Below are 15,777 nucleotides of genomic sequence, written 5' to 3'. Positions count from 1 at the left end.
TTAAACAAAGGCTCAAGGTAACACCATTACTTAGAGAAATTACCAGACTATGTTGATATAAAATGTCATCCAAGAAACACTTAAACATGTAACAGTTACTAATTGCCAGCCTGTTTTTCCACCTTGGAATGTAAGGGTCCTTTTGTAAAACAAAGACTGTGGATAAAATACACAAAAGGCCTTTTCAAAACAAACTGGATTTAAAACAGTTGCAAATGAATGAGGTGCATCTTCCTTTGCACGCCTCCAATGGCTTATAAGATCATTTATGTTAGGTCGGTTTCTGGGCCTTTCACCTGTCTTCCTTACTATGTAGCAGCACCCGGTATCCTCCTGAGATCTCAAGGCACCTCTCGACTCTATTGTTGGACAAGCCTGGCTTTTGCCCTGGCACTTGCCCTTGATCAAGCAGCTGACTGGGAAACAAATGGAATCCCGGTTCCAGAGATTAAAAAAGATTTTGAAACACTGTCCTATTGAGAAGCACATTATCATTCATCTATTCATTCCCAAACAAAGTGCTTTCTATTCGCTTCCTAACGGAGGGGACAAAGCACAATACAGTATTGTTCTCCCATGTTGGTTTGTTGTCCTTTTAATGAATCCAGAAAAGACTCTGTGAGGCTATGCTAGCAAATGAGTAAACATCAAAATTTAACGTGAGCTTTCACAGACTCAGGCAGAATAGAGTATAAAAGGGACACAATAGTAAAACAGGAACACACAGGCACATGCTGATGGTGTAAGGTAAGCAAGCAGGCTACATGTGTTTGCTTTTCTCTGCATCTGCTACAGACGTACCCTACTCTCTGATGCCTCTCAATGACTTAGAGTCGTCATTGTTAGTGTTCTAGTGTCCTGCCCCTACTTTTTGGCCAGCATATTGATTTAAATTGCATTCAATTTTCACAAGTAATACTTGTAAGAGTAAAAAAAAAAAATCCTGGCTGAAATGCTTCCCCACTATCTCCCACTTTCCTTGTCTCATTTCTCTCCCTCTCCCTCGCCCTCTCTCTCCTCTCTCTCTCTCCCTGACCCTCCCCCTCCCAGTGGCAATGATCACAAGGACAAGAACAATGAGTTACAGAGGCGAATGCCAGCAGCAAACCACTGAACTGAGAACGGGACTCCCGTTGAAGGAATCAGAGAAAGGACTGAAAGAGCTTGAAGGAGCTTGAGACCCCATGTGAACAACAATGCCAAGCAACCAGAGCTTCCAGGGACTAATTACCCAAAGACTATACATGGACTGACCCTGGACTCTGACCTCATAGGTAGCAATGAATATCCTAGTAAGGGCACCAGTGGAAGGGGAAGCCCTTGGTCCTGCCAAGACTGAACCCCCCAGTGAATGTGATTGTTGTGGGGAGGGTGGTAATGGGGGGAGATGGGGAGGGGAACACCCATAGAGAAGGGGAGGGTAGGGGTTAGGGGGATGTTGGCCCTGAAACCGGGAAGGGGAAATAACAATCAAAATGTAAACAAGAAATACTCAAGTTAATAAAGATGGGGGAAAAAAAAGAAGTAACAAGGCTCACATCGTGAGGGTCCGAGGAGTTCCAGAATCAGCAATTAAACTGACTTCTTCCAAGTGCTACTTTGCTGAATAATGTGGAAAAGGATACTAAACGCAATACAGGGACGTTGTTGGATCCTGAAAGATCTCTGAGAGGTAATGGGAGTGACAACCTCAGCACTACCCAGGAAACAAATTATCGAGAGGAAAAGATCAAGAACCTGAGTGAGAACCTGCGTACTCTAAAGGGATTGTGTGTGCCTGGGGTTACAGCACACGAGAGGCTGAGGCAGGAGGATCACTAGCTTGAGACTAGCTTTATTTTTTTATTTTTATTATTTTAAACCATTTATTTACTTTATTAATATGAGTACATTGCCATTTCCTCCAGACCCTCCAGAAGAGGGCATCAGATCCCACTACAGATGGTTGCGAGCCACCATGTGGTTGCCGGGAATTGAACTCAGGACCTTCCGAAGACCAGTCAGTGCTCTTAACCGCTGAGCCATCTCTCCAGCCTGAGACTAGCTTTAATTATACAGGGAGTCAAGAGCCAGCCTGGGCTGCAAAGAAAGAGTCTCTGTACCAAGACGTGAAAAGAACTCATGAATTCCAGTAGCGCCTTTTCCGTTTCTTCAAAGGTTGATGTTTAAGGGGGCAATGCCATTATAATGAACCTCTTTCTGCTTTTCTTCTCTGCCGTGGAACTATTTCAACTATTCTCTGAAGAACTATAAACATGGAGGTGCCAAAAACAATAGGAAAAATAATAGGCAGACATAAGTAAGCAAATATATGGCCAGGTGGAAAAAGTGGTGAGAGGAAGAGTTGGTACTGAAATCCAGAGCAGCCAGTTACTGGCCAGCTCATCTTCCTATGCTGGTGCTCTCCCCTGACTTTGGAGAAATTCTGACAGGCTTGATGTATCTCTGAACATTCTAGCATAAGCCTTAGGCTTGCTAGCCACTGAGGGAATTTAGTCTCTTCCTCCATGATCATCTCAGGGAGCAAGATTAAAGCAAATTTTAATAAGAAAAGATGTGTGTGTGTGGGCTAATTGTTAGAGGCTTCAGAAATACCTCGTGCATTCCCGCTGACCCCAGAGGCAAGGTGACAAAGAATTCACAGACGCAGAGCTCTGAGCGAGCAACTCTATTAAAGAAATGAAAGGTACATTGTGTCGCTGTAGTTAATCAAGAAAGAATGTTACAAAGCACCTATCGGCAAAGCATCTTCCAGCTCTTGCCCAGCGGCTGGCATAGGGCGAGCTTACTCAGCCTTGATGCTCTTCTGAGTTTGTGAGGGCTTCCGCAAGCAGATAAGAGGGATTTTTTAATTAGGAAACTAAATAGTGACAGTAGAGGAAAGAAATGACAGTGTCCGCCGAGCTGCCACGTCCGTGACTCTAATTTTCCTTATGTATTCTCTTTCATAGATCATTACAGAAGTTAATTTCAGCAGATGCCTTCAGCGTGCCAAGCCTTTCAAAATGAAGAATTATCAGCCTTCAGGTAAATGAGGTTTCGCTATGTTATGTTAGATATCAAGCTTCTTCGGTACCCGAGTAGAAACAGAATTGCCATCTGCAAATTTAAAGTTCTACCTTTCTGTCAGTTCTTATCACTCTCTACCCTTAGTGAAGTGTTGTTTGGCTCCAGTTTACTTTTGAGGGACTCAGAAAAAAAAATCACACATGTTTCTTTAAAAGTAAGAGCCAAGGACTGGAGAGATGGGTCAGAGGTTAATGGCACTGTCTGTCCTTCCAGAGGTTCTGAGTTCAATTCCTAACCACATGGTGCCTCACAACCATCTACACTGGGATCAGAGGCCCTCTTTTGGCATGCGATGCAGGCAGCACGCTGTATACATAATAAATAAACCTTCTGGCACATATGTAGCAGAGGCCTGCCTCATCTAGCTTCAGTGGGAGAGGATGTGCCAATCCCTGTAAAGACTTGATGCCCCCAGGATGGAGGATACTTAGGAGGTCAAAGAGGGGAAGAATTGGGGAGACAGAACTCTGAAAGGGGAGACCCAGAAAAGGGGAAACATTTGGGATGTAATTAATTAATTAATTAATTAATTAAAAAGAAAGAAGAGAGAGAGAGAGAGAGAGAGAGAGAGAGAGAGAGAGAGAGAGAAAGCGGTATCATACAGTGTTTGAAGATTGCCTGTTGCTTAGATACTAATTGGCCAATGAGATCTTCATCTTCGATATACATTTTTATGATTCTTCTAGGACTGAGTTATAATTTCACCTGGACTATAAAAGAAACAGAACTTTGGTACATCTCTAATATAATTAATGAAATAAAATGTTCATTTGTAAAGATAGTTGCCCCAGACAATGGCTTCAGAAACTATTAAAAGAAGGCAGAGAGACCCTACATCCAATGAGTAAAGTGATGCTCCCCAACCATGAGGACATGAGTTAAGATTCCCAGTAACCTCAAAGCACTGAGCTCACAAGCCGGAGCCTGTACTCACAGTACAGGGGGCAGGAAGATGGGAGGCTCCTTCGTGCTCGCTGCTCATCCAGTCTAACTCCATCGATGAGTTCCACATAGAGTGAGAGACCCTGTTTCAAAAACCACGGTAGGAGGTGATCAAGGGAGACATCCAACAACAATCTGTGACACACACACACACACACACACACACACACACACACACACACCATTGGCACCATACAAGGAAAACTATTGACAAATGCTTGCTGCAAAAGAGGTCTCATGGTCCCAGTAAGGTTGAGAAATTACACACGAATCAAAGAAACACAGAAACATCCCCACTAGGAGTTAAAAATCACCTTGAAGTCGCTGATCTGTTGTATTTGGAAAGGGAGGAAGGAAGTGGAAATTCACAAAGGACTCTGATTGTAGAGCCTAGTGTATGTCCCAGAGCCAGTGGCCTTACACGACGCTGGAGGAAGCTATTCTAGGTCTCTGACTTCATCAACAATGGTTTCAGGATTAAATTTACTTTGGTTTATTTCTAAACAAGTGGAATATCACCTGTGACCACACGGGCAATGATAGATTTGAGTTAAAGTAAAAGTTGTAATATATAAAATGTAAATTAGTGTGGAGATGTGATACTAGGTTGAGGGGAGGGAGGGAAGGATAGATTTAATCAAGGCAAATTATATGCGTGTCTGAAATTCTCAATATATATAGTTTAAAAAGCTTTTAGGGACCATCTAGGGTCTCACTTTGTACCCCTGACTGGTTTCGACTTTGTTCCTTTGACCATCTTATCCAATACTAAGAAACTTCTAGAGAAAAATGTGAGCAGATGTATCATGGACCCATCCTCATTCGTTAATATTCAGGTATAGATATAAATATATTAATATTCGTATATGTATGTGTGTATATGTATAGATTTAGCTACATCAGTATGAATAACATATATATTTATATGTGCATGTATATATAAATTCATATGCATATGTCATATTCACATTATAATATACACACTTAAATGTTCATGTGCAGATACTTGATATGAAGATGGTAAAGTAGTTTGTATTTTCTACACCCAGGGTGAAGTACGTTCTGAAAATTATTTGCCATATAACTATCTTTTTAGATTGTAATGTTTAATTGGCTGCATAGTGGGTTTTCTTTATCATGTTTGACAGTCAGTGTCTATCACAAATTTCTTAAAATCATTTTTAATGATAAAAGACTGAATAATAAACCAGAGAATCGGTTTTTGGAAATTTAAATATTATCTAATCTTGTGGTTTCTTTTTAAAAAATGTTCCAAATAATTTGATAACGCAACATCCGCCATTATTCTGTCATTACAGAGACCTGGAAAATTTGAGGTTGTTGATACATTCCTCTTGAATTTGTATAGATTTTTGAAGATTAGATGCTAGAAAGACAGCATTTGTTTTATTATTATTATTATTATTTGGTAATGTGCTTGGTAGAAATTTAATCCCTAATAAAACAGCTAAATCAGTCTTGTCCTTAGTCACTCCCACTGCAAAACGAAGCTTCTCTGGTGAGAAATGGAAATTGCACTTATTCTTGAGTAGAATGAGAATTACATAGAAAGCAGTTTGATGCTGCGTACACTTAACACAATAACAGTGATAGGTTCTCTTGTAGGGCCTATGCGCTATGTGCTCACAGGTTCTTAGCTTGCCCTCAGTGTCAGTCTTGCGGTTCCTCCTTGGGAAAGGGCGCTCATTCCAATCAGAAACGTGGTTGGTCACGCCCATAAAAATCATGCCGCAATGGCTCCAATTCACAGATCCTGCCAAACAGATCATTACTGTAGCTTTCAGGGCTCACAGCTGAGCAAGAAGACTGTTGAAGATTTTTTTTTTTTCTCTTCCAGCAACCTGTGTAAACTCTGCGGAAACTCAGCAGTAGAGAGGGAGTGTACTGACTTGATTTTTCCATGTCCTGTGACTAAAAAGTTTGATGCCTTTCATCAATAGGGTGTGAGCACAGGTCCTGTTGAAAAACCAAGAGAAATGTCAATACCTTGTTTTGTTCTTGGGGACGCTTCTGGGATCTTCCTGTCCAACCACCCCAAAGGAGTATCCTTGGTAATAAGTGTTTTGTTTGATAACTTATGGCTTCATAGAAGAATTGCACTGCCCTATGTAGGACAATCTCATTTAAGTTCTTTTGAATATTAATTTTAGGAGCCTTACTGTTATCCTCCCAGATATTTCTTTCTCTTCTCCGACTGCCTCCTCCCCAATAAGTGTCCCCATTACCCTCTCTTTCCAAATTCTTACCTCTCATGTTCAGCAGTAACTGGACTAGGTGGACTACATACATTATTCATATATATATATATGTATATGTGTATATATTCACATATACAAATGCATAAACATATATATTGAAAATGTGAGAGGGAACTGTATGGGATATAAGGAGCATCGGAACAGGTTGGAAGAGGATGACGACAGATGAATGCTATCAAAATAGACTGTATACGTGTATGAAAAAATCACAATAATACATAAGACTATTTAAAAAGTAAAGCGAAGTAGTGGTTACTTTAGGTTCTATACTCACCTCTCAGGAGTGGGAACTGGGAACCACCGAGGAGAGAGAACGAAGCCTAAGTACACTAAACACCCACCCTCACACCCCAGAATAAGTTTATCTCCCACCTGTCATTACAGAAGCATCTCTTTGCAGCAGACAGGGTAGATACAGAAAACCACAACCGGTGACAATCCAGGAAACCAGTGATGGTAGGGTGCCTAGCCCCAACTGATGGCTTTACAATGCAGCCTGCAGCTAAGGGTCAGGGAACATCGCAGAAGAGGAGGAAGAAGTATTTTAAAAGCCTGAGAAACAAACAAACTGGGAGATCGTGTCTCCTAGAAATGACAGGGGATTACACCTATGATACTTCAGCAATACACCTGGCCAGACAAGACCTGAAAAAGTATGACACCGACAGACAGGCTAACATGGGAGGGAGGGGGTCTCATGAGGTCCCACCCAGAGACAACAACGGGCAACTAAGATGCCCTTTAGTGGAAGAAATAGCCTCCCCGCGGAATGTGCCTCCTCATTGCTTATACCATGTGGTCAGCTCTGAAATCATATGTGTACAAGTAACACTAAAGGGACTGAATAGGTTGTATTATTTTTATTTCTAGGTGTGAGAGTGTGTGTGTCTAAAGAAAGGAGTTAATAATTTTGAGCAAGATGGGATTCGAGAGAAGGGTGAGAGGGAGGGAAAAGAATGAGGTAAACGATACACTATATTTTCACTTAAAAGTTAACATTAACAAAAACAAAATAAAATAAAGCAACAGAAAAGTACATCGACAGAGAGAGAGAGAGAGAGAGAGAGAGAGAGAGAGAGAGAGAGATATATCTTGGTTTTCTATTTAAGAGAGCAACAAATTCTGTTTCAGTAAGCAAATTCATTAAGAAGAAACCATATGCTTATTAGTTTGCTGAATTTTTATTATTTTATTATTCAAGTAATTTGACGTGAGTCCAGATGAAGTAGAGTATTTTCGTAGAACCGCAAGGAACACAAGTGGGAAACCACCGCTGCTTTCAGTTTGCCCGGAGAAGGTCACTTTCCGTATGAAAACAGCATGTCTGCATATGTCCTGTTCTGTGAGTGACCTGAATGCTGGTCTATCACCAAGACACCGGACCTTTAATTACCGTCCTCCAACAGCAGGAGCCAGATCATGGGGCACGCGGAGGGTGTGTTCAGGACTAGGTCACAGAAAATAAAAGGTGGGAATACTTTGATCATTTTATGATTCCATGAGATGAACAATCATTGTCAGTGAGAGGTAGGTAAGGGCTGCCAAGCTAAATGACGTGTGTCTGGTCATTTGGATTCACGTAGAGCAAGGAAAGACCTCCCACGAGGAGCTCTCTGAGTTCCACATGGGTTTTATGTCACATAGGTGCCCGCATCCCCTACATAGAAAGTCACGTGTACATAAATATTAGTGAAGTGTGTAAATTCTTTTAAAAAGAAAAATATCAAGTCAAGTTGTTAAAATCATGGAATTACGAAATTTAACATTGGCAGATGCCAGAGCAACAAATGCAAATAATTTGCATGCAAATACTATAAAATGTATATATATTTATGTACTTTAAATTTGAAATATTAATTGGAAGATGTGCAACTAATATAGTAAAACATGAATATTTCTAAGTACTTTAAAATATGATATAAAACGATCATGGGATCTATAACCAGCGTGAGGAAATCTGAAGCCACACAAGCTATTGGCATGCATTCAAGGCATCTCTCTCTGGATGCAATGTTCAATAAAGACAGAAGAGCATATCAAGAAAGCTGGTATCATTGTCTTGACTTAGAATCCCTTGGGCGAACATCGGAATCATGCGGCTACCTCATGGCATTGATGTGTGGTTTCTTAATATGATTCACAAAAAACTACGAATGTCCCACTGCAGAAATGCTTCCCCAAATGCCTATTTTCGTTCTAAACTTGAAAAGGTATCAGTTGCAGCCAAACTGAGAGAAATCGAGTATGGAACTACCAACTCATCCAACCAGAAGTGGCGAAAACAAAGTCAGCCTGGAGAGACATCATGTGTCTGTGGGGATCAGGAAGTTACAAACACTAATTTGTTGTTCAGGCTGAGTTAGGGGGCTACTGTTAGTGGGATGAAACGCCATGAGCAAAGCGGCTGTGGGGGAAATGGTGATTTGGTCTACACTTTCATATAAGTCTTCACTGGAGAAGGAAGTCAGGACCCGCTTTAGCAGGACAGAGTCCTGGAGGCAGGAGCGGATGCGAAGGCCACGGAGCGGGTGCGGAGGCCACGGAGCGGGTGTGGAGGCCACGGAGCTGTGCTGCTCCTCACTGGCTTGCTCTTAGTGGCTTGCCCAGCCAGTTTTTGTATAGAACCAGGAGCACCAACCCAAAGATGGCACCATCCACAGAAAGCTAGACCTCTGCTATGGTTTACTAATTAAGAAAATGCTGTAAAGGCTTAGTGCTTATAGCCTATTCTTATGGAAACATTTTATCAACGGACGTTCCCTCCACTCAGATGATGACTGTTTGTGTCAAGTGGACAATAATCTAGCCAGTAAACAGAAAAAAATCAAATATAGACAATCAAATGTAAAAAATTACCTGAAAACAGTTTTCTCTCTTTCTTTCTTTCTTTCTTCCTTCCTTCCTTCCTTCCTTCCTTTCTTTCTTTCTTTTCTTTTTCTGTCTTGTTATCAATAATTACACCCTGGGCTCTTCCCAATTTTGGCAAATGGAGAAACGAAGAGAAGAGAATCTCTTTGTTAACTTTGCAACTTTCCTCTATGATGCTAGTTACATTGAAGGACGTTACCAAAATGTAGTTTGAAACCGTTTTAGTTGATTTTCTTATGTTCTCTCTTGCATCTGTGTAGACCGATCCAACGTCAATGTGGACAGAATCTTGGATGAAACATATAATTCACGGCAGCAGTGGCACAAACAAGTCCTCTGGTTTGGTCAACTTCATCGTAAGATAGTGAGAAAACCCATTCTGCCTACATACGTTCATAAATGAAAGACTAAACTATCGACAGCCTCTCTTTTATACTGCATTCACTGGGAAATAATATTATGTTAAAATAATGTCTTTTCTTTGACCTCTTGCTTTTCACCATTTACTTTGCCTTCTGCTGGTTTGGGTGGCTTCTAGGAAAAATGATATTGGGGAACATAATATATTCATGGAGAAAATTTTCACAGGGGAGTTACATTTGGCCATTTTTTTTCTTCTGAGCCTAATTACAAGGGAAACCTACAAGATACATCTCAGATGGTCAGCAAATGAGTTTCCAATGAGAGTAGAAATTGGACCCACCTGGATTGTCACTAATGGTCCTTGTGGAGAAACCTGTGAGAATCCTTTGCCTGTCACAGGGTTACAGCTAACAAGGTTTGTGAGCTGTTTGTACAGAGCAAGTTTTACAACATGGGAATGGGAAGAGGGAGCTGAAGAGAGGATTTCTTGGCTCTGCGAGTCTTCATTTCCTTAATGGAATAATAATATGTGTTCTATCCCCTTGAGGATGATGGGAATAAGCAAATTTGGGATTATAAAATATCCCACAGTTTTGAGAGAGTGGTATTTTGTTTTGAGTGTCTTATTGGTGAGTATGGTGCTTGAAGTAGAATCATCTGAGATATGTTTTTTTCTCTTTCATTCTAAGATGCATGTGAAAGAACGAAATGAAACGAAACGAATTCAGAAAATGCACAATGAGAAAAGGAAAAAATGTCTGAAACTGGGAGTCTACTCGCTCAAGCATGGGAATGCTAATATTGCTCTGGAAAATAGAAGTTAAACGTGAATAGCAGAAGCTAACAGTCTCTCTGCAGGTGGAGGGAAGGGAAGAAAATGGCAGAAGTTTTGCCTGGGGTGGAATGGAATATACATGCAAATTTATCAGTACATATTTATGTCTGAGGCAAAGATTTGGGGGAAGAAGAGGGGGTAGCTCATCAGAGATACACCGCCACTAAAAGTTGAACGTTCCCAAGGAGAGAAAAAATAGAAAAGGATGCATTTAGAATTTTAAAATACACTTTGAGTTATGAGTCCACTTCATTTATATGGCATTCTAACCCTGGTCACTTCTTAAAAGCACAGACATTATATAATGAGCTGCCAGTTTTCTTATTAATCATTAAGGTTAATGTTGTAAGAATGTTGGAAAAGGGCATGTACCTGAGAGCTCAGTGACTGGGTGAGTACAGTTGTCACCAAGTAGGTAGGGAAATACACGCGTGAAGAACAACGGTTAAATTTTGGTATGACCAAAAAACAAAACAAAACAAGAAAAAAAAACAAAAACAACCACAAACCCACCAGTGGGCTCCAAGTAGACCACAACTTCATCAAAAGACTTGAGGAACTGGGAAGTGTTTTGGTGGCCAAAGATGTATCAACTTTCAGCTGCTGGTATCTGTAAGGGTTCTGAAGCAACTTCCTGAAGTAGAAGCTGACTTAAAAAAAAAAAGAAAGAAAAGGCATTTTTTTAGAAAATTTGATTTCTAACTCCTCTTGTCAGAAACAATGATGCACCCAGGAGATTTTAGCTTGAAGGACAGGCATGGATAAGAGGCTAGCATAGATGCCAGATTCAGGAAATAAAAAGGTAAATAACCAGAAGAAAGTAAACCATTTCACAGAAGGACAACAGAGTCGGCAACGCTCATAGGACTGAGGTCATTCCATGTCCCATGAGGCTTATCACTGAGACATAGATGCACCCTCCAAGGCATCCATGTTCTGCTAAGAAAACCCCCCAGCCAGGCTTCAGAGAGATCAGTAGGACCATTCAGTCCAGTTGTTAAAAGAGCAGCGTACACAGAATTCTCAGGCACACGATGCTACAATATATCCTTATCCGACACATGGAGGGGAGGAACTTCTTGCCAGGTGCACGTTCAACTGCTGTCTAGGCTACAGAAATACATCCCAACTACCAACCACGCTGCTGTCCTACCCTGGTCTTCTTACTCTTTGTTTGATCCCTCATTCCTCCTCCTTACAGGCTTCTAAGTGTGTGTTCCTCAGCTTGGCACAGTTGGAGTTTGGTGGAAGCTGTAAGAACTATTCCCTAGCTCGAAGCTGCTGGATACATGTCCATGAGGGGCAGAGCTCAAATGTATTTACTTCATATCTATTTCCCGGTCACCTCAGGCTGAGCAGTTTCTTCTGTCACTTGCTCCCATGTGACGTCTTTCACACCACAGGCTCTGGGGCAGCAGATGCAATTGGAAATAGACTTAATTTCCCAAAACTGTGAATTTTCCAAAACAAACCGTTTTTCTGTGTAAGTTGAATTCTCTTGGGTATTTGTTATACTACCAGGACTAGGTCTAAGAAACTCATGGATATTTTATGCCTTTCCACCACGGGACACATTCATTATCTTCTTTTTTAATTAATTATTTTATTTATTTACATCCAAAATGTCCACCCCCCATTCTCTCCTACCAGAGTTCCCCACCCCATCCCTCCATGCCCTTTGCTAAGGGTGCTCCACCCCAGCATCCACCATATCTGGGGCATCAAGTCTATACAGGGCTAGGCACATCCTTTTCCAGTGGGACCAGACAAAGCAGTCAGTCCTCTGTTACATATGTGCCAGGGGTCTCCGACCCACCTGCAGGTCTCTATCCCAAAATGATGTGTTGATAGAAGTATACCAGAACTACACTACACAGAACTGGCTGTGTGTGTGTGTGTGTGTGTGTGTGTGTGTGTGTGTGTGTGTGTGTGCATGTGCATTTCTTTTCCATTATTAGCAACTTTTTTATTGCAAGATGTCGTCAAAGATCACCAGACCTTGGATAAGGTTGAATGATATATTCAGTGATAAACCCTTGAAAGGAGAAGTCTTAGATACATAATAGGACTTTCTTTCTGTAGGATAGAAGTAACAGCCAAGCTAACTGAAAGTTTGTGATTGGCAAAGAGGAATAAGATTTCTTCCCAGACTCTTGTCCTTACTTATTTTTTGATGATATAGATCTAGCAAGATAACCTGATCCCTTCTTATAATTTTCCATTCCTAGTAATTGTCGTGAGAGAGCACAGAGCTATGCAATTGGAGGAAGACTTCTTGATAGCCCTTTGCCTGACTTACTGAGTACAGTGCCCTCCTTAGGAGTACTAATTTTAAAGCTTGATATGTGCCAAGCCATGGACAAGATTAACTGGCTTTAAAATCTAGAGATGAATTAGAGACCAAGAACCATTTACCTTATGGCTAAAGATTCTCCACAACTTTGTTTAAATTGTGTAAATATCCCTCTCAAATTTGCTTTCTCTGTATGGGCAAGTTAATTGTTTATAGTATTTTCTTGGCACGTAAGTCTCTTCTAGCTTAAAAAACTAAATGTTGCTTCTTCGCCACAAATCTCCAGAGTTGATAAGTCTAACAGCTAAATTCCTCAAACGTGTGTTTTCTACAACTGTCTTCATTTCGTTTCCAGGTATTCAAACCTGAGATGCACACAGAGGCTTCTGTTCTCGTTACTTTAAAGTGACTATGGAGAAGGTTGCCACCAGGACTATAATTATCAAATACAGAAAAATGTTTTCCGGGCATCTGATTATGTAATTTTCCTTACACTATGTCTTTTTTGTTCCAATGGTACATAGTTTTATGTCATTGCAACCTGGCTGTATTGGGTACATTTTCCTTCTTCCAAATTCTAAGAATTAGCTAATACTATTTGATTTTATTGCATATGAATATATCTGAGAGTTTCTTTATTCATTTTCAAAGAAACAGTAATTCTTTGTGCACACTCTGCTGAAATACATCATTTGACATGGACAGGGAAAATAATATATTCCTTGGCTTATTTATTTCTTTACTATTTATTTTATGTGTGCAGCCATGTACAGCTGTGTGTGCTTATCTGTGTGTATGTGTGTGCTTCTTTCTCTTGTGTGTGTAACCATTTGTACATATGTACACATTGTCATAGTTCAATGCATGGGTGTTGATCCTTGATTTCCACCTTACTATATACGAGGTCTCCCTTTTATTGGGTGCCATTAAACATAACAGGCTGGCAGGCTCACTAGCTTTAAGGGATTCCCCTGTCTCCACCTCCCATATCACCACAGGAACACAAGAGCAGCCGGTATACACTATTGTGCTCAGAATGTAATGGTATTCTAGTTTGGTTCATTTTAGGAATATTAAGCACTTGAACAACTTTCTGGAGAAAGGGTTGATTTGAGCTTATAGGTCCGTCACTAAGGAAACCAGCTTGAACTCTGTCCCACTCTGCTAGCTTATAGTGTCCAGAAGCTGGAAACAAACCAGATCTCCCTCAACCAAAGAATGGATACAGAAACAATGGAATACTATACAGCTATTAAAAATGACGGCATCATGAGTTTTGCAGGCAAATGGATAGGACTAGAAAATACCATCCTGAGTGAGGTAACACAGACCCAAAAGACATGCATGGTATGCACTCACTGATAAGTGGATATTAATCAAAAAGTTCCGAATACCCATAATACAACACAAAGACCTTAGAAAGCTTGAAAAGAAAGAAGGCCCAAGTGTGGATACCTGAAACCCACTTAGAAGGGGAACAAAATAATCATGAGAGGCAGAGGAAGGGAATCAACTGGAAAGGGAAAGGAGGGACAGGATCAGATATGGGGAGAGACAGGACGGAAGCCCAGAGGGCCAGGAGAGTGAATTGAAGTATGCAGCAGTCAGGGTTAGGGGGCTGGGAAAACCTCTAGAAAGTCCCAAAAACCTGGGATGTGAGAGGCTACCGGGACTGAATGGGGATGGCATTAGCCCAAATGCCCAACAGTTGGGAGATGGAATTGGAAGACCCCAACTCTGGTACATACACATGGCCGCCAGTTGAGGCAGGGGACCACCCAGCCATCTTTAACATTTTTTAACCCAGAATTGTTCCTGTGTAAAGGGAACACAGGGACAAAAAGAGATCAGAGACCGAAAGAAAGGTCGTCCAAATCCTGAATCCATTACTGAGGCCATATCGTGCATGCAGACAGGAGCCTGGCATGGCTGTCCTCTGAGAGGCTGTACCAGCAACTGACTGAGACAAATGCAGATACTCACAGCCAACCATTGGACTGAGGTCAGAGACCAATATGGAAGGACTGAAGGAGCTGAAGGGGATTGCAACCCCAACAGGAAGAACAACAATATCAACTAACCCAGACTCCTCGGAGCTCCCAGAGACTTAAGTCAAAAACCAAGGAGCATACACGGGCTGGTTCTTAGCTCTGGCCACATATATAGCAAAGGACTGCCTTCTATGGCTTCAGTGGGAGAAGATGGGCTTAATCATGTGGAAACTTGATGTCTCAGGGAAGAGGGATGGTGATGTGGGTGAGGTGGGGGTGGGTGAACAGGTGGGGAAGGTGAGCACCCTCTCAGAGGGGGTAGAGGGAATGGGGTGAGGGTATTGGGAAGGGGCAACCCTTGGAATGTAATAAATATAGTAAGTTAATTTTTAAAAAAGAGATCTATTAATTTCTTTTATTCCACATGACAAGCGCTTTGGCTGCAATGTAGGGGAGAACATTGTTTACCTCTCTGGTGCCCCATGGCATCAGAAGTTGGTGTCAGATCCTCTGGAACTGGAGGTACTGACAGTTGTAAGCAATTGTGTCTGTCCGAGACCCAGATCCTGACACTCTGAAGAACAGCATGTGGTCTAAACCACGGGACAATCTCTCTAGCCCATCAGCTAGCTTTCTTCATACCATTCAGATCCAACCTCCCAGGAAGAGAGCCACCCACTGTGAACTGGCCCCTACTACATCAATCAATCCACAAAGCAATCCATTACAGACATGCTCACAAGCCAACCCGATTGAAGCAATACTCTTCCCTGGTGGTACTAGACTGTTAAACATTGTCAAATAAGGATAACCGGCACAAGTGGATTCTGTGGATTTTTAACTCAGATCCTCTTGGAGACAAACACTTTGCACATTAAGCCATTCCCCTAGCCCTGTTCATTTTTTTCAAGCCAACTTTTTGCATTGAGTTAATCACAGAGTTCTCATGATCTTTTTCTCTGAATGCTTTCCCATAACTTTTCTTCATGTTTTCACCCTTATTTCTTGCCCCAAAGTGTCTCCTTTTATAAGAGCTAATAATTTTTAGGTAACGTTTATGCTTCCCACTGTCTTTATATTTTGGTCATGTTATAATCCTTGCAGACTTTTATGGTTAATGAAATCTCTCTCCATCTG

General features: G+C 41.3%; 1 long non-coding RNA gene across 2 annotated transcripts; it reads left to right on the top strand.

Annotated features, from left to right (window-relative positions):
• Window positions 1-1,054: 1,054 nt before the first annotated feature.
• On the top strand, window positions 1,055-14,881 carry LOC134480721 (uncharacterized). 2 transcript variants are annotated; one of them, XR_015631322.1, is made up of 5 exons: window positions 1,055-1,274; window positions 2,952-3,027; window positions 9,419-9,522; window positions 10,211-11,839; window positions 13,005-14,881. It is a non-coding gene; the product is annotated as an uncharacterized LOC134480721 (long non-coding RNA). The 2 variants fall into 2 exon arrangements; XR_015631321.1 differs by having other exon boundaries at window positions 10,211-14,881.
• Window positions 14,882-15,777: the final 896 nt, after the last annotated feature.

Source organism: Rattus norvegicus, chromosome 10, assembly GCF_021556685.1.
Source record: "Rattus norvegicus strain SHRSP/BbbUtx chromosome 10, alternate assembly SHRSP_T2T, whole genome shotgun sequence".
Lineage (NCBI taxonomy): Eukaryota > Metazoa > Chordata > Mammalia > Rodentia > Muridae > Rattus > Rattus norvegicus.
This window is presented reverse-complemented; position numbering and strand designations above follow the sequence as displayed.